Source organism: Perognathus longimembris, chromosome 3, assembly GCF_023159225.1.
Source record: "Perognathus longimembris pacificus isolate PPM17 chromosome 3, ASM2315922v1, whole genome shotgun sequence".
In the NCBI taxonomy this organism is placed as follows: domain Eukaryota; kingdom Metazoa; phylum Chordata; class Mammalia; order Rodentia; family Heteromyidae; genus Perognathus; species Perognathus longimembris.
This window is the reverse complement of record NC_063163.1, coordinates 98052884-98077802: the sequence shown is the minus strand read 5'-3', so window position 1 is coordinate 98077802 and position 24919 is coordinate 98052884. Positions and strand designations below refer to the sequence as shown.

General features: G+C 40.6%; 1 protein-coding gene across 1 annotated transcript in view; it reads right to left on the bottom strand.

The window, feature by feature from the left end:
* The window catches only part of LOC125347769 (zinc finger protein 585A-like), a 145653-nt gene extending 121514 nt beyond the window's left edge, over positions 1-24139 (bottom strand). Inside the window, exon 1 of the mRNA XM_048340731.1 lies at positions 24034-24139. The gene's annotated coding sequence lies outside the window, so the exon portion shown is untranslated. The remainder of the gene's footprint in view (positions 1-24033) is intronic.
* Positions 24140-24919: the final 780 nt, after the last annotated feature.

The following is a 24919-nucleotide window of genomic DNA, read 5'->3' as shown; positions in this document are numbered from 1 at the left end:
TCTTTGATGAGACTTTTCTGGGAATAATGAAAATTGACAGTATTTTTCTACTGAAGATTATTGTAGCTCAGAGTTTCCTAAGAGATTCTCACAGGTTTTCACACTACACACACCCAGAGAGTTATTCTTTCTGTGCAATAGCACAGAATCTAATCAGACTTTTTAACTTCAATCTTCTGATGCCGTGGGCATCTAATTGGGGCTTGAACTTCGGGTTTTGTGCTCTACCACTTGAGCTACATCTCTCCTTCTGGCGTTTGCTTTCTATGTAGCTAGAATTAAAGATATGAGCCACCAGAACCCATCTAGATGCCATGGACTTCTAAAATTTATCTATGTATTTATTGTCAAAGTGATGTACAGAGGGGTTACAGTTTCACATGTAAGGCAGTGTGTACATTTCTTATTCCCATGAATTCTTTAGAGATGGGATTACCATTCCTCACAGCCTCTTCAATATCTCAGACCTGATGTAAACTCTTGTGAAGTGATCACAGAGCTGCTCCTGGCAACTGTGTGTTTATTTCTCTGAGGATCATTTGACCTGGCGGAGCTCCGGAGGCAGCAGTATGCTCAGGTTCTGTTAAGATAGATCTTGATTTTTTTCAGTATGGACAAACATATAAGCTTCCTAGGACCATTTTGTTTTGAAGATACTTGGGGACCATTTGAAAAGGCTTTTACATTTGCTTTGAAATATTGAAGCTGAATGATGAATTTTTAATCCACAGTATGTCTGCTCAAACACAAAAGTTTATTTATTCTTGGGGTAGTTAAGAGGAAGGGCACTAAGAGAAGTGGTGATCATTCATTGTTGTCATTCTGAAACAATGAACTCTTAATGTGTTCTTGACACATTTATTTAGAGAAAATATTCCTAAGATGTGGACATCTGCTTTACACACACCGGTAAGAATCTTCTGACTACACATGAATATTGCATTGCATTAACCCTATGAATTATGCTCCAGAAAAGGACACAGCTCTGTGGTGAGGTGCCAAACACATGCCAGTTTGAATAAAATACATGCCTTTCTGTTAATATCCCCCCTTCCAATCTCTTGAATGTCAAGTGATTCTACTTTAGGTTGGAATGGGAGAGAGGAATCTGCCAGTAGTAAGGGTTCAGTTTGAGGAGAATGGTTTTGTTTTTGGATGTGTATTTTATACCTAATCAAGTATATTCATGCCTACATACTGTGAAGAAGCAGGTGAAGGGTACACTGGTGGGTCCAAGTTTAACTTGCCTGTTTTAATTAGGGAAATGATGACACAAACAGTGATTATGCTAACATGTTTTAGAGCATGGTCAACTTTCTGTATTATACTTCTCTGGTAACGCATTTCTTTTTCTATTACCAAACATGATTAATGTGTCACATAGTGTTAACTATTCTTTCCACCGCCCCAAAAGACATCAAATGGGAGGCAACTCGTAGGAGCTACATTATTCTGAGAGGAGTCAGTGATTGATTTAAATATAAAAGGATTAATTGATCCATGAACCAGACTATTAAACTGTACTGTGCTCTTGACTGAAAGTGGAAGAATGAATTACAAGGATGTTGTCGAGAATAAATGACTACATTTTTCATGGCTTTAATCCTTTTTTCTGTTTTTGTTGTTGTTGTTGTTGTTGTTGTTGTTGTTGTTTTTGACCAGTCCTGGGGCTTGGACTCAGGGCCTGAGCACTGTCCCTGGCTTCTTTTTTTTTTTTTGCTCACGGCTAGCACTCTGCCACTTGAGCCACAGCACCACTTCTGGTCGTTTTCTGTATATGTGGTGCTGGGGAATTGAACCCAGGGCCTCATGTATACGAGGCAAGCACTCTTGCCACTAGTCCATATCCCCAGCCCCTTTCTGTGTTGTTTATTGTGGTTTTATGTACTGCACTCCATTGTGTGCTTAACTGATGCAGAGGAGATCGGCTGTGTAATGATTAAATAGGATAGAGGGATCAAGCCATTACTGACTTTCAAGATGGTCCAACTCTTCCCAGGTAGCTAGAAGAATCTCAGCATAATGACTGTGTCTTGAAACTGCATCCAGGCATAGACGTTAAGGTTCACTGAGTAAGAAATTTGAAAGTTCCCATTTTGTGAAGACATTGTTTAACATGGGCAGCTAGCAGTGGATAAATACAATCTTTTATCCTTGGCAAACCAGATTGAGGCTTCAGCTCTTGAAAGTAAAAGCACCTGAAGTTTCTTTTGTTGGTGGTGGTGATGGTGGTTTTTTGTTGTTGTTGTTGTTGTTTTGCAGATTTATGTCAGGGATAGGGAAGTTGAGATCATGGGCAATGCTGTTGATTGAAGGCTGTATTATGTTTTGATTAAGAGAACACCTAGCTTCTGGGATAGCACTGTAAGTTGGCAAGAACACTGAAGATTGACATTTGCCAATAACTAGCAGCATTTTACCAAATAAATGTCAGCTCCAATTTTTTCTTTCCTTTGCTGGGGAAGCTGTGACCTCTTGAGTATACTTAGAAGTGAGACTTGTGCCCCTATGTTGAATATGGAAGGCCCTGCTCTGGGACAGGCAAATACCAAATGTAGAGAGCCTTTAAAGGACTTGCTAATCCATCATGTGTCATTTGTGGGGCTGGAGACACAGTGATCACAGAAGGTAGATTTCTTCCTGGCATCGTCTTTAAAAATATGACTAGGACACAATACTGTTTCATTTATGTGTCAGCTTCCATTAAATTAACACTATAACCTCATTAATTTCTTAGATAGCATGGAGGTAGTTAGGGAGAAGAAAAGGAGAGAAAAGAAAGAAAGATAAAGTTGACTCCTTCCCTCTTTCTCACACTGCATCTCTTCGTAGAGCTTCATAGATGGGAAGCAGAAAAAACAGACAAGAAAATATGGATTGAGGAAAACAGTGCAATGTGGAGGAGTGACATCTTGGAAAGCAGGAAGGCTGCCCACCTACCACCAGTACTCAATATAGGGTGACTTGTTTTACTGGGGTTTGGCTATGTAGGTCAAGTCATCCATGTTGTATGTACCTGATGAATGGCAGCATATTGAAGTTCCATCTGTGTATATTTTTTTGTTAGGTCAGTTGTGCTTTGAGCCATGTGTGACAATCTAGCCAGATATCAGAGGTCTCTCCTTACATTTCCTTCAAGCTGGCAACTTCACTCTGACTGTCATTCAGACTCCCCATAGTGTCAGAATCTGTCATAAAGTTTGTGTTTTTGTAAAACATAAGCAAAACATTTTATGCTTCATAAATATATATTCTGTAATTTAGGAAGTTACAGCTTTTTGGTGCAGCTCCAAGGAGCTGTGGAAATAGGCTAGTAACCCTAAGTTTGGTTTTACTATCCTATCTTTATAAGTTTGGGATTACTAGTCTAGTTTTTAAGTATCTACTTATTTATCCTTTATTATTCTTATATACACATATTACTTGGTATCTAAGAGAAAAAAATGGTAGAAAAGGTTATTTGATTCACAATCTACCTCAGTATTCTCCTTATATTTTTTTCGTATATTGCAAAATAATGAAAAAGAAAGTGAATGGGAGGGTTTACTTGATACTGTTTTAGAAAATTTAAGATTCCAAGCACATTTTAAAGTGAGATGAATAAGAACTTTGGTGGTTATGGATTACCTAATATAAAGGTTATTTTAATCTGTATATTTTTCCAACAACATTCCCATATAATATAGATAATCTGGCCTACTATAGAAACCTCAAGAAGAATTTTAATATGTATTTATAAGCTTCCTAGAATTTTGTCTATGTTTGCATCTGGTTTTCAAGCACATGTCATTGACTAGAGCAGCTCCTATCTGCATTTTGGCATCTTAAAAATTATTTTTCGTTGTTTTTACTGTAAGAGTGGGAACCTTCAAACTCTTCAATTCTCGTTTTGCATCAAAGACATACTAAACTGCATACCATTCTCCCTGTTCTTGACTTCTAGTGTGAGAGGGACCTAGGGAACTTAGGGACCCAGGAAGGTGAGTAAAATCCTTTGGGCACTGAGGCACTGGCCTTTGCATGAACACAGGCATGCTGTATCACCATAGGAACCCTGTGGTCTTGAGGAACTAGTTACTGTACCACCTGGGGGCCAATTTTACTGCTACTGAGGATAGAAGGGTAGAAAAGGACAGTTTAATTTTGTTCATGTGTGCATATATTTGTATCTCTGTATACATGTATGTGAAGTTACAGTATTCAATGAGACAATTTGGTTTTGCAACAATGTAGTTCTTAGACAAGTGATTATTAATAGAGCAGTAGTATAGCATTTTAATAGCTACAATGAATACCATACTGCCTCTGAATTTAAAAAAAAAGTGGCAATGAACTTCCGGGACATTTTCATCACCTTGTAATCAGATATAACACATAATTTGAAAGTACATGACAAAGTTTTATACAATCATATAACCAAGCCTTGTACATTGGGGTAGTTTAATGCTACCCTTTTTTAAAAGAAGAAAAATACCTTTACAAGAAGAGAAAACTGAATGTATGTATAAGTGAAGGATCTCCATATTATCTTTCTGAGGGCTTCCAAGTAAAGGGAAACCATAAAGCAACGCTGGCAACTATTCCCAAGTGAGGATCTATAGAGTAAGGAAGAGTGCTCTAGCAAGAAGTTTAGTTAATGATAATGTGGAAAATTGTAAGATGCTGAGTTCAAACACAGGAAGCTCATTTAGATAAAAGTTATCTAAATGCATCTTGCATTGTAATCCTGCTATCCAAATACTTTTATACCATGAAAAAGAGCATATTAATATTCATAATGTATTTGAAAAGCACATGTAATAGTTGCATGCATTCTGAAAACCCAGTGTAAGAAGTAAAAAAATAGTTTTTTTTCTTTTAAAAGGATATTGTAATAGAATAAAATTACCTGGAACACTCATCTTTTGAGTTTTTTTTTGCTCAAGGCTAGTGCTCTACCACTTGAGCCACAGCTCTAGTCCAGCTTTTTTGTGGTTTATTGGAGAGAAGAGTCTTGTAAACTTTCCTGCCTGGGCAGCTTTGAACTACAATCCTCATATCTCCATCTCCTGAGTAGCTAGGCGTGACTACCTGCACCTGGCTGTCTTTTCTCTTTTAGATTTTGTCAGTCATTCCTAATCTAGTTGACCCATATCAGTCACTTGTGTTACTTAAGTAAATGATCCTAGAAGGTGTGGGCATTCTGGCCTATGTCTGTAATCTCAGTATTCAGGAAGCTAAGGCAGAGGGGGATCTTGAGTTTGAGGCCTGCCCGAGCTACATAATTGGTTTTAGGTGAGACCTCCCATCTCAAAACCCAAAAATAAACAAAAAGGTACCTTTCATAAAACATAATTGGAAATTACATACAACCTCCCCCCATGAATAGTGATTTCCTACTTTAAAAAAATTCACTGTGTTTATGAACTGTTCTTGTTCTCCTTACAATGAAACTTTCTAAAGAAACACTACTAAAACTTGGGTTGTACTGCATTCCCCCACTTAGTGGCTATTTACTGTGTTGATTGCAGTGCACTATGCTAGTGCTGGGCGAAATAATCATGTTCCTCCCTGTAGGGACATCTGTGGTGGTGAGAGAGACATCAGAATATACATGTAGATGAGGAGGAAACAGGGTGCGATGGAAGCCCTGCACGTATGATGTGATGTAAGGAGAGACCAGATTGAAAGAATAGAAAACAAATTCCTTCACCCTATTGGTGTGTATCACAGTATAGTTGAAGGGTTAAAAAAAATTGTGTTAAAGTAAAAAAGAAAATTGACTGTGGTATCCTACAATTTTTTTCATCTTCATAGTTTTTTCTCTAACAATTATAGGCTTTTCTCTGAGTCTCTTAGTAAAATGGAAGAAAAATTCAGTGGAAAGATATAAAATACCACACCTCAATTTCAGTGTTAGTGCAGCATCCACACCAAGCCCTTTGTGAGTACATGGTTCTAGTAGGATACATATGGCAGTAGATGTGTGGCTCAAATGGTAGAATACTAGCATGAGTGGAAAAAAGCAAGCAAGAGCTTTGAGGCCTAGAGTTCAAGTCCAGTGTTAGCATGTACATTCACACAGACAATCTACCCTCATCCCCCAAAATCAAGGTAAATGTAACTCCTGTCTTCACTAAATGTAGACAGAGGGGTTAGATATGAAAGAAAAAACGTAAGTACTCAGATTGAGATACATGGGAGTATTTACTTTTTTATGGCCTTAAACATAATTTGGAAGATAGTGATGGGTAGGTCTTAAAGTTTATTCTAGTCAGAAGACCCACAGGAGCAAATCCCCAGAGGTAGGAAGCAATATGGCACACACAGTGGGAGTCCTCTCTGTATGGGAAGAAGGACGTGGTCAGGTACTGTGTTGATTGCTAGCACCATCTTTGCCCTTTACACGTTGTCTCCCTTTTGTGTTAATGCACCTCAGGATTCCTACTTTAAACAAATGTGGACTCATTATTTAAAATCATGGTATCTTGAGAAGTAGAAATGAGGGGCATTGACATCTCACAAACAGTGTAGTATTTACCTGGGAGCTTTGAAGCAAAATACCTGAATGGCTACTTTCTCTGTAATTTGGAAAGACAGCAGATCTTTGAAAGCTGTAATGGGAGTTAGAAACATCTGGCAAAGTATTTTACAACACATGACACATGTGCACCATAGGTAGAATAGAGGGTAACCACCTCCCCTAGTAAGCAGGGAGAAACTTAACCTAAATCACGTTATTTACTTAAAGTAAGAATTTAAAATTTTGAAAAAAAATACCACAGCAATCTCTTGTTTCATCAGTAGGAAGGCACTTAAAATGGTATTTTTTAGAAAACAAACACCAGGTATAACTTAAGACCAGATGTTTATTAGTCATATAACCATTATTTCATCTTTTGTGTTTATCATTCATTCATTCATTCAATGTGGGGCTTGAACTCTGGGCCTGGGTACTGTTCCTGAGCTCTTCAGCTCAAGGCTAGTGCTCTACCACTGAGCCACAGCGCCACTTCCAGTTTTCTGGTGGTTATTTGGAGGTAAGAGTCTCAAGCATTTTCCTACCTGGGCTGGCTTTGAACCACGAACCTCAGGTCTCAGCTTCCTGAGTAGCTAGGATAACAGGTGTGAGCCACTGGCGCCCAGCTTTTGTTTTTATTCTTCAAAGATTGTACATGTTAATACAGGTGGTAAATATAAGCTATAGAACTAATCACTATGAAGACCTTAATATGAATATTGTTCCAATACTTCAAAAATCAAACTCAGTTGATCTCAAATTCACACTTCACATAGACTTTGAAACATTTTTGCTGTCTTTCATCTCTTCTTTTGCCCACTTCTTCCTCCTCTGTTCTTTACACTTCTCCCCATTTCCATCTCACACACTCTTTCCATGCTTCTTCTTTTCTTTCTCTCTTTCCTGTTTCCCCCTCTCGCTCCACATTTTCCTTTGGTCTTAGCACTCTTAGGAAAAACCTAATATAAAGAAATCTTGCAGTTTATAGTTTCAGATCCACATTATACCAGAGATAATGAATAGTAGAAAGTGATGGTCTAGCTTCTCTCTAAAAATTACTATAGCCATGTGTGGGAATTTTTAAATCCCTTTCTCAACCTTTTACAGATTCTCATCACTGACACTCCTGACCTTCAGAACTATTTATGATAAAGGATATTCCTAATCACTACCCAGGTAATCACTCTTGCTACACTAAAAGCTTTGGCGCTAAATCCCACAACCACTGATAAGCTGTTTTCCTCCTTAGAGGACAGTAGTCCTGGTGTTCTCCTTATTTCCTGAAACCTGCATAACCTGACATCCCAGAAATGATACAATCACCTAGTTCTCTGCAATGTACAGGGCTTAGGGGAACAAGGAACATTACTGCTCAGTACAGCTGAACAAGAACTTACCATCTAGCAACAGCCGAAAAGTCCTGCACGAGTGCAGAGTCCAGACAGCAGAAGCTCCATGGGCCCCAGACCCAGCGCAGAGAAGTCCGAGACAGACGGCAGTGCGGGACCCAAGGCGCAGGACTGAATGGCTGGGACCAGACAACAACAGCAGGGAAACCGGGCAGTGCAGATCAGTAGAGACAGACGGAGAGAGCCAGGACTGCCACTGCCAAAGGATCGATCACACCCCAGCCCGGAAAATCCCACAGCAGCGTGGGACACACACACAATTCAGGACCAGTGAGTTCCCCATTGCCCCGCCCCCACCCCAAATGGGTGATCAGCTCTAGCAGAGACTAAAAACCTCATGTAGAGCTCATCAGAAGGGGACAAAGAAGCTAGAGCTCCCTCCCTCCCCGTATAGTAATGGGGTCCGAGTGGGAGGAATCCTACATCCCTCCAATTGTTCACCACTCAGAGACAGCCTCAAGTACCAAGAGGGGTTTATTGGAGAAGTAAAAAAGCAGAATGGCTGTCCTAGGCCACAGCCCAGACTTGGGAGCTGGGGAGAAGCACTCTGGGCTGGGCTGAAGGTCGGGTTATATAGGCAAATATCACATGGTCAAGACAGGCCACACGCAGGTGGCTAAGGAGGTTACAACACTTGCAGAGAAACAGCATAGTCATGTCAGGTCATAGGCAGGTGTCCTCATAGTAACTTTCTGAACCAACCTATGATTTTAGATAGCATTGGACCATGAATTTGGCAGGTCCCCACACAATGCAGGAGGGGGTAAGGCTGCTCCTTCCTGAAAGGGCACAGGTTGCTGGGCTGCTTTACTATCGCTAGCCCCTAAAAAGTACCATGGACTGGCTTTAACTCGTGCTCCTATTTGTCAGGCCAAGCTCTTAAATGCCAGAGAAAATTGGGAACTATTTTAAATGAAGTGACAACACTTATGTATAATGATGATGCTGAACAAAAACAGAGTACCAGGTATCAGGATAGCAAAGGATTGACTGGGTGCAGAGAACTGTGCAATAAATTACCACCAGTGGGCTCAGTGTGCTGGCCGGTTTGAGCACAGCAGGGATAACTACCTTTAAATTCAAACAATTCTGATTTTTAAAGTTCCCTGGTTACATTGTAGACAATGAGTAATATCTCTTCAAACTAGACAAATTGATTCACATAAAACAAAAATTCAAATGTCAGTATAACTGTAGATTTCTAAATATCCCCTAATGAGTGAAGCTTCAATAATCTTGGGCGCTCGAGCTCAGAGCTTTTGTGCTCTAGGCTAAATGCTCTACCACTTGAGCCACAGCTCCACTTCTGGTTTACTGATGGTTAACTGGAGATGAGAGTCCCACAGACTTTCTTGCCCAGGATGGCTTCAACCCTTGATACTCAGGTCTCAGCCTCTTGAGTAGCTAGGCTTAAAGATACGAGCTATGACACCCAGGAAAAATCCTCTTTGGTCCCATGTACATCAAACAGGCTTTTAAGGTCTAGTCTGATGTTCATTCAAGTACTTCACTCTCTGTTCCACAAGTGGGATGAGCCAGCAAGAGATGCAGGGGCCAAATCCAGTTAGGGGTCACATGTCAGACTGAGGACTGAAGGCATCTATCTGGACAACACCCCCCAGAGTTTGGGGGATCATTTGATGCTTCTTGTAACAGAAGTTTTTTTTGTTTTTGTTTTTGCCAGTACTGGGATTTGCATTCCTGGCCTGAGCACTGTCCCCAGTTTCTTTTTGCTCAAGGCTAGAAATCTGCCACTTTAGCCAGAGGGCCACCACTGGCCATTTTCTGTATATGTGGTGCTGGGTAATTGAGCCCAGGGCTTCATGTATATAAGGCAAGCACTCCTACCACTAGGCCATATTCCCAGCCCCTGATGCTTCTTATACCTACATTCAGTACATGTAAACTATCAGAGCTTTGTAGGGAGTTGCAGGTATACTTATGAAGTTACTTCATAGACTCAACGGAGGGTTACCCCTGTTTGAATTAGAAATGTAATTTTTTAAATGAGTCGGGAATACCCATTAGGTGAGGGTTGATATTTTGTTAAGGTGTGAGGAAAAACATTCTCCTTCCTCCTCCAAACAAAACAGAGTAACAAACCTAGAGCTGGGCTCAAGAGTACAGGGGTTTTGGTAGCCCTGTGGAGTGTAGCTTATTACATTCATACCACTGTAAGCAAAGCCCCTGGCTTAACCAGGCCCTAACATGGATCAGTTCCTTCATCTGTCTGAAAGGGAAATTTTCAGCGGTCACTTAGGAGTAAATTCTTTTCTGCTCTTCTGCACTGAAATATATTATACTTAATTGGTGAGTTATTGAATTTTTGCCTGGTTATAGGATTGTCCATCAGTGCACTAAACTCTCCATTGCCTCCTCCATCCTTTTTGGGGAACTGTCTTAGAAAAGTTGGTGCTGTGAGCAACCATTCTCCTCTGGCTTTGTAAAACAGCACCAGAATGCTGCACATCAACTACATTGCCATTTTCATGATGGCGGTACAGAGGGGACACAGCAGGGGGTTTGGGTGCTCAAAGCCACAGATCCACTTATGCACTGGTCTCTGGGTTTGGTTTTAGTTATTTGTTCATTAATTTCCAACACTGAGGCTTGAACTCAGAGCATCATGCTCTTCTTTTTTTAAATTTTTTATTGATAAGGTGATGTACAGAGAGGGTACAGTTACATAATAAGGTAGTGAGTGTATTTCTTGTCATATTTGTTACACCCTCCTTCATTTTTCTTTCTCTTCCCTAGTTCAGACAAGCATATATACAATATCCACTGTACCAGAATCATATAGTGACCCCAGGGGGTACGTTAAAGGAAATTCACCTAGTACATTAAACAGAATGACAACATTAAAATCCTCCTGTTTCCATCTCTTGGGAGTTCATTTTGCTTAGCCTCATCTTATATAATCATATGTAGGTAGCTGTTGAGCTATTGTGTTCCTGGCAGGTCTATCCTAGACCTTTTTGATATTTACTTAGTAATTGTTTGGTTTTAGAGACATGATGTAAAGTCACTGACCAAAACATGTAGAAATACAATTTGAAAAGAAGTTTGTTATTTTACAGACATGATCTGTCCTCTGTGCTCTAGGCTTGTCTCGCTCAACATTATTCATTCAAGATCTGACCATTTCCCTGTGTATGCCATTATTTTATCATTTCGGTTTTTTTTTTTTTTTGCCATTAAGATTACCTTATTTTAAGTACACATTAAACAGAGATTATCTAAAATCAAATGTAACACTTTTGAAAGAGACATATTCTAACGTAACTGATTTCAATGACACATTAAAAATTTACTGAGTAGTCTGATTTCTAAGTTTATCTTACTGTTGGTCTTTGACCAGCTTTAATACTTGGGCCACAACTCCACTTCTGACTTTTTGCTGCTTAATTGCAAATAGTCTTGTGGAATTTTTCTGGATGGACTGATTCTGAACCCAAATCCTCAGGACACATAGTCCAGAATAGCTAGAATGAGAGGTGTGAGTCAGGGTCCAGCTTCACTGGCTACTGTGTTGATAATTTAGGTGGTCCAAATCGGTAAAAGCTGTGGTTTTAGGGGCTGTGAATGTGGCCTACTGGTACTTTGTGCTTCCCTAGCATACATAAAAGCACTGAGTTCAATTCCCCAGTACCACATATATAAAAAAAAGCCAAAAGTGGTGCTGTGGCTCAAGTGACAGAGTACGTCTTGAGCAATAAGAAGCCTGGGACAGTGCTCAGGGCCTGAATTCAAACCCCAAGGATAGCACACAAAAAAGCTATTACTTTAAAAATTGGGTCTCAAAAATTATACAGCACCAAAAGATGTTCTGTATTCAGAAGAAAACTGATAGTACATCTTTATTTTGGGCTCCCAGCTCTTCCATGCACCTAGAATATTTCTCATCTTCCATTTCCATATGTGAAGCAGTAGAATCATTGAACTTACAGCTCTTGTGCCTCTCTATCCCAGGGTACAGAGCCATCATTCTTTCTGTGTATGAGTTTGTTGACAGCATGCCATTGGCTGTTCCTTTCTAACTGCTGTATTTTCTTCAGCTGATTGTACTCAAGGTTCATCCCTAGTGTAATTTGTAGTAATATTTTCTTCCTTTTCAATGCATTCACAAATTGTTTTGTGTCTTCCTGTTTTGTTGGTAATTATGAAGCATTTCTTAAAGTAGTTACACTCCTCGCTAAACTTCTTTTGCACAGGTGTGTTTTCCAGGTGAAAGACTTCCCACACTAGTTACATTCCTGACCTGTGTGAATTCTGTTATGTTTCCTTAAGGATGACCTGACCCTGAAGGACATTCCAAATGTGCTGCATTCCTAAGGTTTCTCTCCTGCGTATATTTGCTGATGAACAGGAAGACAGGATTTCTAGGTGAAAACTTTCCACATGTGTTACATCCATAAAGTTTCTCTCATGTGTGTGTGTATTCTCATGAAAAGCTAGGTGTGACTTCCAGGTGAGTTATTTTCCACATTGATTACATTGATACAGTTTTACAGTTGTTTGAACTTACTTCTGATTACTTAGATATGACTTGTGGGTTAACAACTTTCTGCAATTGTTATGGTCATATGGTTTCTCTTCTCTGTGTTCACTAATGAATACTAAGTTATGTCTACTAGGTGAAAGATATCCCACTTGTGTAACATTTGTAAGGTTTCTCTCATGTATGGGTTCTCTCATGAACACTTAGGTATGATTTACAGGCAAAAGACTTCCTACATGTGTTACAGTATAATATTTCTACTCTGTATGTGTTCTCTCATGAACACTAAGCTTTGATTTCCGGGCAAAAGACTTTCCACATGTATTACAATTATAAGGTTTCTCTCCTGTATGTATTCTCCCATGATCACGAACGCTTGATATATCTGCAAAACACTTTCCACATGTGGTACATTTGTAAGGTTTCTCTCCTGTATGTCTTCTCTCATGAATACTTAGCGCTGCTTTTGTGGCAAAAGACTTTCCACATGTTTACAATTATAAGGTTTCTCTCCTGTATGTGTTCTCTCATGAACACTAAGGCCTGGTTTCTGTGCAAAACACTTTCCACATGTGGTACATTTGTAAGGTTTCTCTCCTGTATGTATTCTCTCATGAACACTTCCATATGATTTCCGGGCAAAAGACTTTCCACATGTGTTACATTTATAAGGTTTCTCTCCTGTATGTGTTCTCTCATGAAAATTAACATGTGATTTGTGGGCAAATGACCTTCCACATGTGTTGCATTTATAAGGTTTCTCTCCTGTATGTGTTCTCTCATGAACACTAAGCCATGATTTCTGGGTAAAAGACTTTCCACATGTGTTACATTTATAAGGTTTCTCTATTGTATGTGTTTTCTCATGAACACTTAGGTATGATTTCTGGGCAAAAGACCTTCCACATGTCTTACATTTATAAGGTTTCTCTTCTGTATGTGTTCTCTCATGAACACTAACACATGATTGACGGGCGAAAGACTTTCCACATGTCCTACATTTATAAGGTTTCTCTCCTGTATGTGTTCTCTCATGAACACTAAGCCTTGTTTTCCTGCCATAAGACTTTCCACAGGTGGTACATTTATAAGGTTTCTCTCCTGTATGTATTCTCTCATGAACACTTAGGTATGATTTCCGGGTAAAAGACTTTCCACATGTCTTACATTTATATGGATTTTCTCCTGTATGAGTTCTCTGATGCATTAGTAGTGGTGCTTTCCACATGAAACACTTTCCACATGTGTTACATTTATAAGGTTTCTCTCCTGTATGAGTTACCTGATGAACACTGAGTTCAGTTTTCCAGGTGAAGGACTTCCCACATTGGTTACATTCATATGGTTTCCCGCTTATGTGAATTCTATTATGTGCATTTAAAACTGTCCTCAACCTGAAAGATTTTCCACATTTGTTATATATATGGGGTCTCTCACCTGAGTCAATTTTGTTATGTCTTCTATGAATTTTCTTGCTTCTGAAAGAATTTTCACATATTTTACATTCATAAGGTTTCTCACTAATATGTATTCTATTAGATGTTCTTAGAGCTGACCTGTGTTTGACGGACTTTCCATATTTGTTGCATTCATAATGATTTTCTCCCACACAAGCGCAATTATTTTTAAAGAATATGGTCTTTGAGGTTAATATTGTCCCTTCTCCACCATCTGTGAAATACTGCTGCTCACTGGGACTCTCAGAACGTTGATTAAAACTCTCCATGTTGCTAAGGGATTTTTCATCTACATGAGAGACACCAGGCCTAGATCCAGCATGCATTTCTTCAGGCTCAAAATGGAGAACCATATTCTGAAATGCAATGGATGCCTCAGTCCTCATTCCTAAGGATTTCCTATTATTCCTATGCAGCTCTGGCATGTGTTTACGGCTCAAATGAAAAGATCTCAATAATCTCACTCTTTCATCCACAGGGTTGCTTTTGGTGATTGCTACTTCACACAGCCATTCTTCTGGACTTTCCTTGCAACTCTTAATCATGTCATCAATTTCCAGGACATCTAAAATGATTCATCAAAAAAAAAAAAATAAACCAGAGGATCAAAGACATCCAAATAAAAACAGATACCCTGAAAACACTACAAGAACAAGTAGGAGAAACACTTGGGTCCTTGGCACAGGAGGAAACTTCCTTAATAAAGGCCCAGAAATGCTACAAATCAAAGAAAGGTTGGGCAAATGGAACTGCATAAAACTGCAGAGCTTTTGCTGGGCAAAAGACATAGTTTCAAAGATAAACAGAAAGCCCACAGATTGGGAAATTATCTTTACCAGCCCTACAATGGACAAAGGCCTCATATCTAAAATATATTCAGAATTAAAAAAATTAAATTCCGGGCTGGGATATGGCCTAGTGGCAAGAGTGCCTGCTTCATATACATGAGGCCCTGGGTTCGATTCCCCAGCAGCACATATACAGAAAATGGCCAGAAGGGGCGCTGTGGCTCAGGTGGCAGAGTGCTAGCCTTGAGCTGGAAGAAGCCAGGGACACTGCTCAGGCCCTGAGTCCAAGGCCCAGGACTGGCCAAAAAAAAAAAATTTAAAATTAAATTCCTCCAAAATAAAACCTCAAAGAATCAAGCGCCCCCTCAACAAGTGAGCTAAATACTTAAAAAGAGACTTCTCTGATGAGGAAATGAGAATGGCCAAGAGACATATGAAAAAGTACTCTTCCTCACTGGCCATAAAATAAATAGAAGTCAAACAACATTGAGATTCCACCTCAACCCAGTAAGAATGTCCTTTATTAGGAAAAAAAAAAAAAAAACAGTAACAAATGTTGGAGGGGATGAGGACAAAAGGAACCCTACTTCATTGGAACAAATCTTCATTAAAGAGTCTCTTTGTTAGCTAAAGGAAGACACTTTGGGTCAAGAGACTCTCTCCCCCTGCATAGAGCCTCCCTGGGGAGACTTGTTTGCACAGCTGCTCCAGCCAAAGCTTTTGACAGTAAATAGGGAAGTCAATGGTCTAAGATAATTAGTCTTGAGGAAATAGTAGCTAGGTGATAAGAGTTCTGCCTTGACTGGTTTGATCCTTTGTAGTAGCGACACCCTTTGTAGTAGTGATAACCTTTGTAGTAGCAATAACCTTTGTCTTAGCGACATCCCTTGCAGTAGTGACATTCGCAACTTTTGTATTGAACTTATAGGCACAGGAAGGAACTTCCTGAATAGAGTCCCAGGGGCACAACAGATGGGGAGAGTCTGACAAATGGGACTACTACAAAACAAAAAGGTTCTGCACAGCTAGACATAGCCACCAAAGTAGAAAGACAGCCAACCATATGTGAAAGGATCTTTTCCAGCACAGCAACAGACAAAGGCCTAATATCCGTCATCTACAGAGAACTCAAAAAACTAAGCCCCTCCAAGCCGAGTAAACCAATTATGAAATGGGCAAAGGGGCTAAAGAGACACTTCACAAGAGAAGAGATAAAAATGGCAAAGAAACACATGAGGAAATGTTCAACATCCCTGGCAGAAAAGGAAATGTAAATAAAAACAACCCTGACATACCACCTCACTCCAGTTAGAATGGCCTATACTCTGAACTCAAGCAACAACAAATGCTGGAGTGGATGCGGGGAAAGAGGAACCCTTCCTGCCTATTGGTGGGAGTGCAAATTAGTACAACCACTTTGGAGAACAGAATGGAGGTTCCTCAAAAAGCTCAACATAAGGCTGGGAATATGGCCTAGTGGCAAGAGTGCTTGCCTCCTACACATGAAGCTCTCGGTTCCATTCCCCAGCACCACATATATGGAAAATGGCCAGAAGAGGCGCTGTGGCTCAGGTGGCAGAGTGCTAGACTTGAGCGGGAAGAAGCCAGGGATAGTGCTCAGGCCCTGAGTCCAAGGCCCAGGACTGGCCAAAAAAAATAAAAGCTCAACATAGACCTACCCTATGACCCAGCCATAGCACTCCTAGGCATCTATCCTGAAAAACAGGTCTCGGGATATAAAAAAGACATCTGCACTTCCAAGTTTATCACTGCACAATTCACAATAGCCAAAATATGGAAACAACACAGATCCCCTACACAGATGATTGTATCCAAAAAATATGGTACCTATACACAATGGAATACTACATAGCAATTAGAAATGGTGAAATATTGGTATTCACAGGGAAATGGTCAGAACTTGAACACAGAAAACAAAGGGGCATGATCACCTTGACATATAACTGTTAAGGTGGGAGGAGGGGGAGACAGTAGAGACCAGGTCTGAGAAACAAAAAACTTCTTGTCAAATGGTATTTGCCACAAGTTTCAGTCAGCGACATTACATTATGTAACTAAAACCAAACAACAAGGTCTAAAGTAGACCTCTCAGTGGATCACAATAGCACAAAAGCTATGTCTGAATGATCATAAAAGACAAGGATAAGCAAACTCTATTGTTGACGTTATATTTAAAGTTCTAGGTGAATTTCCTTTGGCATATGCCACGTGGCGACTGTATATGTTTTTGGTACACTGTGTATTGTATATATGCCTACCTGATCTAGGGAAGGGAAAGAAAAACATGAGTGTAAGATATCACAAGAAATGTACACACTGCCCTATTATGTAACTGTACCCCTTTTGCACAACACCTTGTCAACAAAATTTAATTAATAAATAAATTAAAAAACAAAACAAAAAAAGTGAACTTACCACCTGAGCTCTGTCTCCAACAGCACTGTGTAGGATACACTCACTCACCTTGGAAATTCTTGCCTGAGGCTACTCCTGTCCATGTTTCGACACCTTTCTCCAGCTTGATAATCAACTTGGGTTTAGAAACACAGTGCCCTGTAATGAAGAAACAGTGGAGAACTATTGTTCATGCTGATTATGGACATCTGTGCTATAATGATCTCAGACATTCTGATACACAGATTACTCCAAACTCTAATTTCTCATTTCTCAATAGCTTCATGGTTGACTTCACATAGAAATACAAGCTTTGGATTTTTTTTTCTGTGATTTCCCTTGAACTCAAGGAATGGCCGAGTCCCAGAGCTCTTTTGCTAAAGGCCAGAGTTCTACCACTTTCAATGGATTTTTATTATTGTTTTTTGTTTTTTTGGCCAGTCCTGGGGCTTGGACTCAGGGCCTGAGCACTGTCCCTGGCTTCTTCTTGGTCAAGGCTAGCACTCTGCCACTTGAGCCACAGCACCACTTCTGGCCATTTTCTGTATATGTGCTGCTGGGGAATCAAACCCAGGGCCTCATATATACGAGGCAAGCACTCTTGCCACTAGGCCATATCCCCAGCCCGGATTTTTATTTTTAATTGAAGAAAGGATTCTCCTGGAGAATCTTCTGATTTGGCTGGTTTGCATTTCCATACCTAGGATTACAGGTATGAAGAGGACTGCCACGTAAAAGCTTCAGATTTTAAATGCCCACTTTCAATTACTGATTTCCTCTGATTGAGTAGAAATATACATTCTACCCTAGATTACATATCCATCTATCACAATGGCCACGAGTTTCTTAAGAAACTCCCCTGGAAATAGATCATGTCTCAGAACTGTTCCCTAACTGGTGCTACCTTGACTTCTTGAAGAATGAGAATAAAATTGCCTCTGGACTAATATAATCAAGGGGAGGATTTTCTTGGAAAGATGCACTACTTCCCATATTCTGTAATCTTGTACCTAAATAGCATTGCACCTTTAATAAATACTCATAGATCTACTAAAATCAAAGCACTTGATCCTGTAAGTTAATGTATCTTTTTCTCACCCAAGGACAACAAGTTGCTGTAGGTCTCCAGCATTACATCCCTATACAAGGTCCTCTGAGCAATGTCCAGGTCCTGCCACTCCTCCCAGCTGAAGTCGATAGCCACATCTTCAAAGGACACGGGCTTCTGTAATGGCACATTTTCATCAAGAAATTAGCCCTGAGTCAGGAGAAGACCAAGTCTGGAATTTTATTCTTCTACAAATGTGATTTTCTTACATAATATTTTGGAGCTTGCTCAGTTATCTATAAAGTAGGAAGAAGAAATATCATAGTAGTAATACTTGGCCCTATATTAACTAGATAATTAGGAATACAATAACAAATACACAATGCCCCTATTAAATCAGGATATTTCTCTTTGCTAGCACCAAAAACAGGATAAACATTCTCAGGTGCAAATAATCTGACATGGGCTGGGGATATAGCCTAGTGGCAAGAGTGCCTGCCTCGTATACACGAGGCCCTAGGTTCGATTCCCCAGCACCACATATACAGAAAACGGCCAGAAGCGGCGCTGTGGCTCAAGTGGCAGAGTGCTAGCCTTGAGCGGGAAGAAGCCAGGGACGGTGCTCGGGCCCTGAGTCCAAGGCCCAGGACTGGCCAAAAAAAAAAAAAAAAATCTGACATGACAATATTAAGAACAAAAGATGCTTGGAGGGGCTGGGGATATGGCCTAGTGGCAAGAGTGCTTGCCTCGTATACATGAGGCCCTGGGTTCAATTCCCCAGCACCACATATACAGAAAACAGCCAGAAGTGGCGCTGTGGCTCAAGTGGCAGAGTGTTAGCCTTGAGCAAAAAGAAGCCAGGGACAGTGCTCAGGCCCTGAGTCCAAGCCCCAGGACTGGCCAAAAACAAACAAACAAACAAAAAAAGATGCTTGGAATAGTATGTGTAGGTTATTTTGATAAAGTTTACTAAATATCAGCATAACAGTTTTTCTGCAGGTTTCACTTCTTCTGAAGCGCCATGCTTCCGCATAAGGATGGCCTTTTTTCTATACATAAATATCTGGTTACTTTTTTATTAACATAATGGTCAAAGTATCAGTGGAGTTAAGAGCTAATACACAATAGGTATTTGAAAGGAACATATGAGCCCTTGCATATTTGTGAATGCCACAGATTGTACCAAGCATAGAATCAAGATACTTGCAAAAAACAATACCTATATTAATAGACAACTTTGAACAAAATATTATTTTTCTATGAATACTAATGTAAAACCCTTTAATGGCTAGGACTATATCTTGGTGTCACACTGTGGTCCAAATGGTACAGTGCTGGTCTTGAGCAAGAGCACCTCTAGTACAGTGCCAGGCACTAGTTCAAGCCCCAAGACTGCCAACAAAGAAGTCAGAAAAAAGAAAAATACAAAAGATTAGTACAAAATAACAGTGAAAGCAGGGGATAAAACAAGTACTTGGAGAATGACTTCACAACAGCTTCTCATAATCAAAATCACAATAAAATAACTACTTTATACATGTCAATATGCTCATAGTTTAAAAATAAAAAAAAACCAACAACCCCTAAAATCTAGTAAGTTCTGGGAAGGATGTGAAAATAGTGTGATCTTTGGTGCCCATCTCCCAGGAATGTACAACAATCAAAGATGGTATAGACAACCACAAAGTGAATTTAAACATAGAAACACACTGGCATATGACTCAGGACTTCTTTTTCTAGGTTTCTATACAACAGAAGTAAAGCAAGTACTATAACAACTATTTGGAGAAACACTTCACATTTATTCACCAACAAAAGATGGGAACACATAAAACAACAGATAAATGCATTGAAAAGAAAATATTACTAAACATTACAGCAGGGATGAGTCTTGAATAAATCACCTTAAGTAAAATATACCAATTAGAAAGGAACAGCCATGGCATAATGTTTCTTCTTGACTTTTCCAGGATCAACATACTCATAGGCCAAAAAGAATGATGGTTCTGGAGACTGGGATAGAGAGGAACAGGAGCTGCATATTCAATGACTCTAGTGTTTCTCACATGGAAGATGAGAAATGCTCTAGATGGATGGCAGACATGGGAGCCCAAAATGAAGCAACATGTACTCTCAGTAAATGGTATAGTTATGAATGCTTAATGCAGCCAAACAGGATTGATGTGTAGAAAGATGACAGAATGAAATATAGCCTGTTTCAAGTAAAACAAACACAATGAAGCAGTCATAGGATTTAACTAATGTGCTTTTGAAAAAAACACAACTCTAAAGTTTACCGCATTTCTACTGGAAATGTACACTAACAAGAACTATATGGACAGTACTTCAAGTATCTTCAGCTCGATCACTCAACAATGTGCTCAATTCTTCCTCACATCCAAAAACCTAGAAACAGGACTGGGATGTGGCTCAGTGGTAGACTGCTTGCCTGGCATGCACGAAGCCCTTGGTTTGATTCCTCAGGACCATATAAGCAGAAAAAGCCAAAAGGGATGCTGTAGCTCAAGTGGTAGACTGCGAGCCTAGAGCCTAGAAAGGCTCAGGTACAGGGCTCAGGGACTGATCTAGGCACAGTAAATAAATAAACAAATCTACAGACAAACTGAAGCAAATCTGTACTCAACTTAGAATGTAACATTTTGTAAGCCACAAAATCTACAATATATCTTTTTCTTACTTAGGAACATTTTGCTGAAGCTGAATCTACTTTTCCATTTTCAATCTTGGATACCCACTAGGTTCAAAAAATGGTATGTAAAATAAGGTGAGAGAGGATGGGAATATGGCCTAGTAGTAGAGTGCTTGACTCGCATACATGAAGCCCTAGGTTCTTTTCCTCACCACCACAATATAGAAAAAGCTAGAAGTGTCACTGGAGCTCAAGTGCTGCTAGAGTGCTGGCCTTGAGAAAAAAGAAGCCCAGGAGAGTGTTCAGGCCCTGAGTCCAAGCCCCAGGACTGGCAAAAACAAAGAAAAAAAAAGAAAAGAAATGTACTCACTACCTTACATACTAAACTGTATCCCCTCTGTACATCACTTTGACAAGAAATAAATCAATTAATTGAAAAAAATTAAAAAGAAACAAAAACAACACCTAGAACTCTGGCCCAAGAATATTATCCTACTCCAGGTACAAAGGAGGCTGAGGTCTGGAAGCCAGACTGGGCAGAAAACTCAAATTAACTAGCCAATAAACAGGTTGCAGGCATGGTTCAGGTGAAAGTTTCAAGTAAAAGAAACACCACAAAGCAGTCATGGGATTTAACTGATGAGCTTTTGAAGAAATACAACTGTAAATTCTACTGCTTTTCCTATTGGAAATGGGCACCAACGAGAAATATGTTCTCAGAATACTTGAAATACCTATGGCTTACTCAGTCCTGTGAAACATTTGAAGGTTTTTGTGACTGCACTGTTTAAGTCACTCCAGTAAAGCTTCATTAAAACAGGTTAATATTATTATTGAGGATGTGATTTCTGATTAGTTGCCAGCAAACCTCACTTTCCCAGAGAAGTGACTTCCTGGGGGTGACTGAATCACATAACAGTTGTGAACACTTTTTCCTCACATAAAAAAAAAAACCCTGGAGGGTTGGAAATGGGGATCAGTGCTTCCTTGGCATGCATGAATCCCTGGATGCCATCCCTCAGCACCACATGAACAGACAAAAGCTGACATGGTGCAGTGGCTCAAGTGCTAGCCTTGAGAACAGAGAGGCTCAGGGACAGAGCCCAAGCTTTGAGTTCAAACTACAGGACTGGCAAATCAAACAAACAAAATTTTTAAAAGTGTGAGTCCCATCGAAGCAAATCTGCACATGATGTAGACAGAATGTAAGATTTTTTTTGGCCAGTACTGGGGCTTGGACTCAGGGCCTGAGCATTGTCCCTGGCTTCTTTTTGCTCAAGGCTAGCACTCCGCCACTTGAGCCACAGCGCCACTTCTGGCCATTTTCTATATATGTGGTGCTGGGGAATTGAACCGAGAGCTTCCTGTGTAGGAGGCAAGCACTCTTGCCACTAGGCCATATCTCCAGCCCAGAATGTAAGATTTTTATCAGCTGCAAAATGTAAAATGCATCTTTGTCTTAGGTACATTTTACTCAAGCTGAATCTACTTTTACATTTTAAACCTGGGACCTCCATTAAGTTCATGAAATGGAATGTAAAACTGGGTGAAAACCAAAACAACTCACCTGACATCCATCCATTCTGTTCCTATTGGCAATGTATAGAAGATTCTGGAAGCAAGGCTGGGAAAAAAGGCAATGAGGTAGTCAGCAAAGGAACTATTGGGAATTTGCCCCACATATTCCTGCTCTATACTTGTTAGAAACTGCAACCTACTCTGCCAAGCCATCTATAACCACCTGCATGTGGTTTTTGCCTTTCTAAACCCCAGATCAGGGTTGGGACTATGGCTTAGTGGTTTACTGCTCCCTTTGCATGCATGAAGCCCTGGTTTCCATTCGTCAGCACCACATAAAAAGAAAGAGCCAGAAATGGAGCTTTGGCTCAAGGGGTAGAGTGCTAGCCTTAAGCAAAAATGAAGCCAGGCAGCCTTGGAATCCAAGCCCCAGGATTGGCAAAAGAAGAAGAGAAAATAAAAGAAAACATCTTGTGAACTGTTCAGGGTCACAGTTTTAGCTTCCTAGTCTGCACCATGTTCCTGGCTGGTCAGCTTCTGTGCTAGTAATAAAGCTTGAATTCTCCCAACTTTGTTCATGTGCTCGACTCACTTTTCCTGGGACCCTGTAACATCTTTGGGTTGGGTTTAGTCCCTCCGACCCTCTTACAGAACAGGGACAAAATGAGTATCCCTAGCTAAACCTCCAGGAAATGTGGTATCTTCAAATCAAACAACCTTGGGAAAGGTGCATTGCCTTAAGATTACTCTTCTTATTTTTCTTCTAAGGCCAAAACACAGTCAGACTTTCTGAACTGACAGAAGAAAAAAAAAAGTTAGAGCTAGCATCAGTACATCCGTTCCTAGGACATTTAGGATTAGTTTGAAAGATCACATTCTAGGAATAATAGTGGGATCAGGAGGCTCACTAAATTAAAAGGAAGACAGTTACGGTATTATTATGTGCATATTTGTAGTTGTGGACCTTACCTTTCCACCCCAAACTACAGCCTCAAGTCCCATTATTTCCAGGCTCTGGTTTATTAGTCCACCTCAACTCTCTACCTAAACGTTCGTCTAAACCTTCTAACACCAAGTGATTGAAAGTATTACAGGATCTAGAACCTCATGAATCTTGTGCAAAGTAAAACTGACTCTTGCTTAAGGCAAGGAAACCTAAATTGATCATTTCCTTCCCGTCCTTTTCACCCTCTACTTTTTGGGGCTTGCCAGACTTCACAAGATCTCTTCCTTCAGCAGGGACATTCCTATCACAGGATGCCCTCCTTCCAACACCGATAGGCTTCATTCTATAAGCACACGACCAGCACACAGTACTCCAATACACCGTGTGGAATAGTCTCTAGAAAAAAACCTGGGTGAAGACAAAGCAGGTCCGCTATGAAGGCTAAGAAAGCACGAGCAGACCAGAAAAACAACACAGGAGCAACCACCCAGAACCCGAAAACACAACTGCAATATGACAAGCCCCAGGGCCCGCGCACACTTCACGTTTTCGCTACCACTGTCGCCAAGCTCGCTGTCCCGCAGGGCAAAGTGAACGCCCTCACCAGGGTGCTTGGCGGAATCTCAGTGGGGCGAGTGTGCGTGCGCACCTCCCTGTTCTCCCGAACCAGACAACACCCACCCTGTGAGCAGAGCTCTGGCGCCGCTGCGAGCCTGATAACTGCAGCGTCCGCTGGGGAAGCCCAACTGGAGGAGCGCATGGAGGGCAGACTCAGGTCCCGAGCCCGGGCCGTGCTTCTTACCTGACTTCTTCCCTCCCTGGGATCCCTTCAGGTCACAGTCCCACGGCCCACTGAACACAGGCTGGGGCCTCACTCGGTGGCTCCAAACTTGGGAATGCAAAGGCGTACTTCCCAGCACTTCCCAGGAGTGGGAGAGAGAGGAACCGGAATTTACAGACCAGAAACAACTTCCGTGGGCGAGAAAGCGCATGCTCACTTGGAGCCCAGTTAGGCAGTTCCTCCGTGTTTGTGCTCATTGGACTACAATTCCCACAATGCCGTCTGCACCCTAGGGGAAGTTGGCCTTACTTAGGCATTGGAGCTGGCTTGACCTTTTGTCATAAGAGCACATAGATACTGCCACACCTTGGGCAGTTAAGGGTCAAATAGCTGGCATTTTACAAGGGATGCTCTCTGATTCTGAGACAGTGCCTTAGTTATGATTTGCAGGGTAGTATTCGTCATAGCAGAATCCAGAGAGAGACTTTCTTTTTCCATTTTTGCCAGTCCTTAGGTACTGTGCCTGGCTTCATTTTTTCAGGCCTAGCACTCTACCACTTGAGCCACAACACCACTTCTGGCTTTTTCTATAAACATGCTACAGAGGAATCAAACCAGGGCTTCAAGCATGCTACACAAGCCACCTACCACTAGGCAAAAGTCTTGTTCCTCAAAACAACCCTTTTACTAGTCCTCTCTTTTGTAGTATCATTAAATATTTAAAAAGGGACAACATTCAGGTTTAATACATTGGACAGTAAACTTCCATTGCATGTGTTTTATGTGACATATTCAAATCAGAGCACTCTGAAAAACAAAATAGGGAGATTCCTCCACCTGCATTCACATGTCCCAGGTGTGTTCTCTCACAGAGCCACTCCTGGCCTTTTCTCTTTATGTGGTGCTG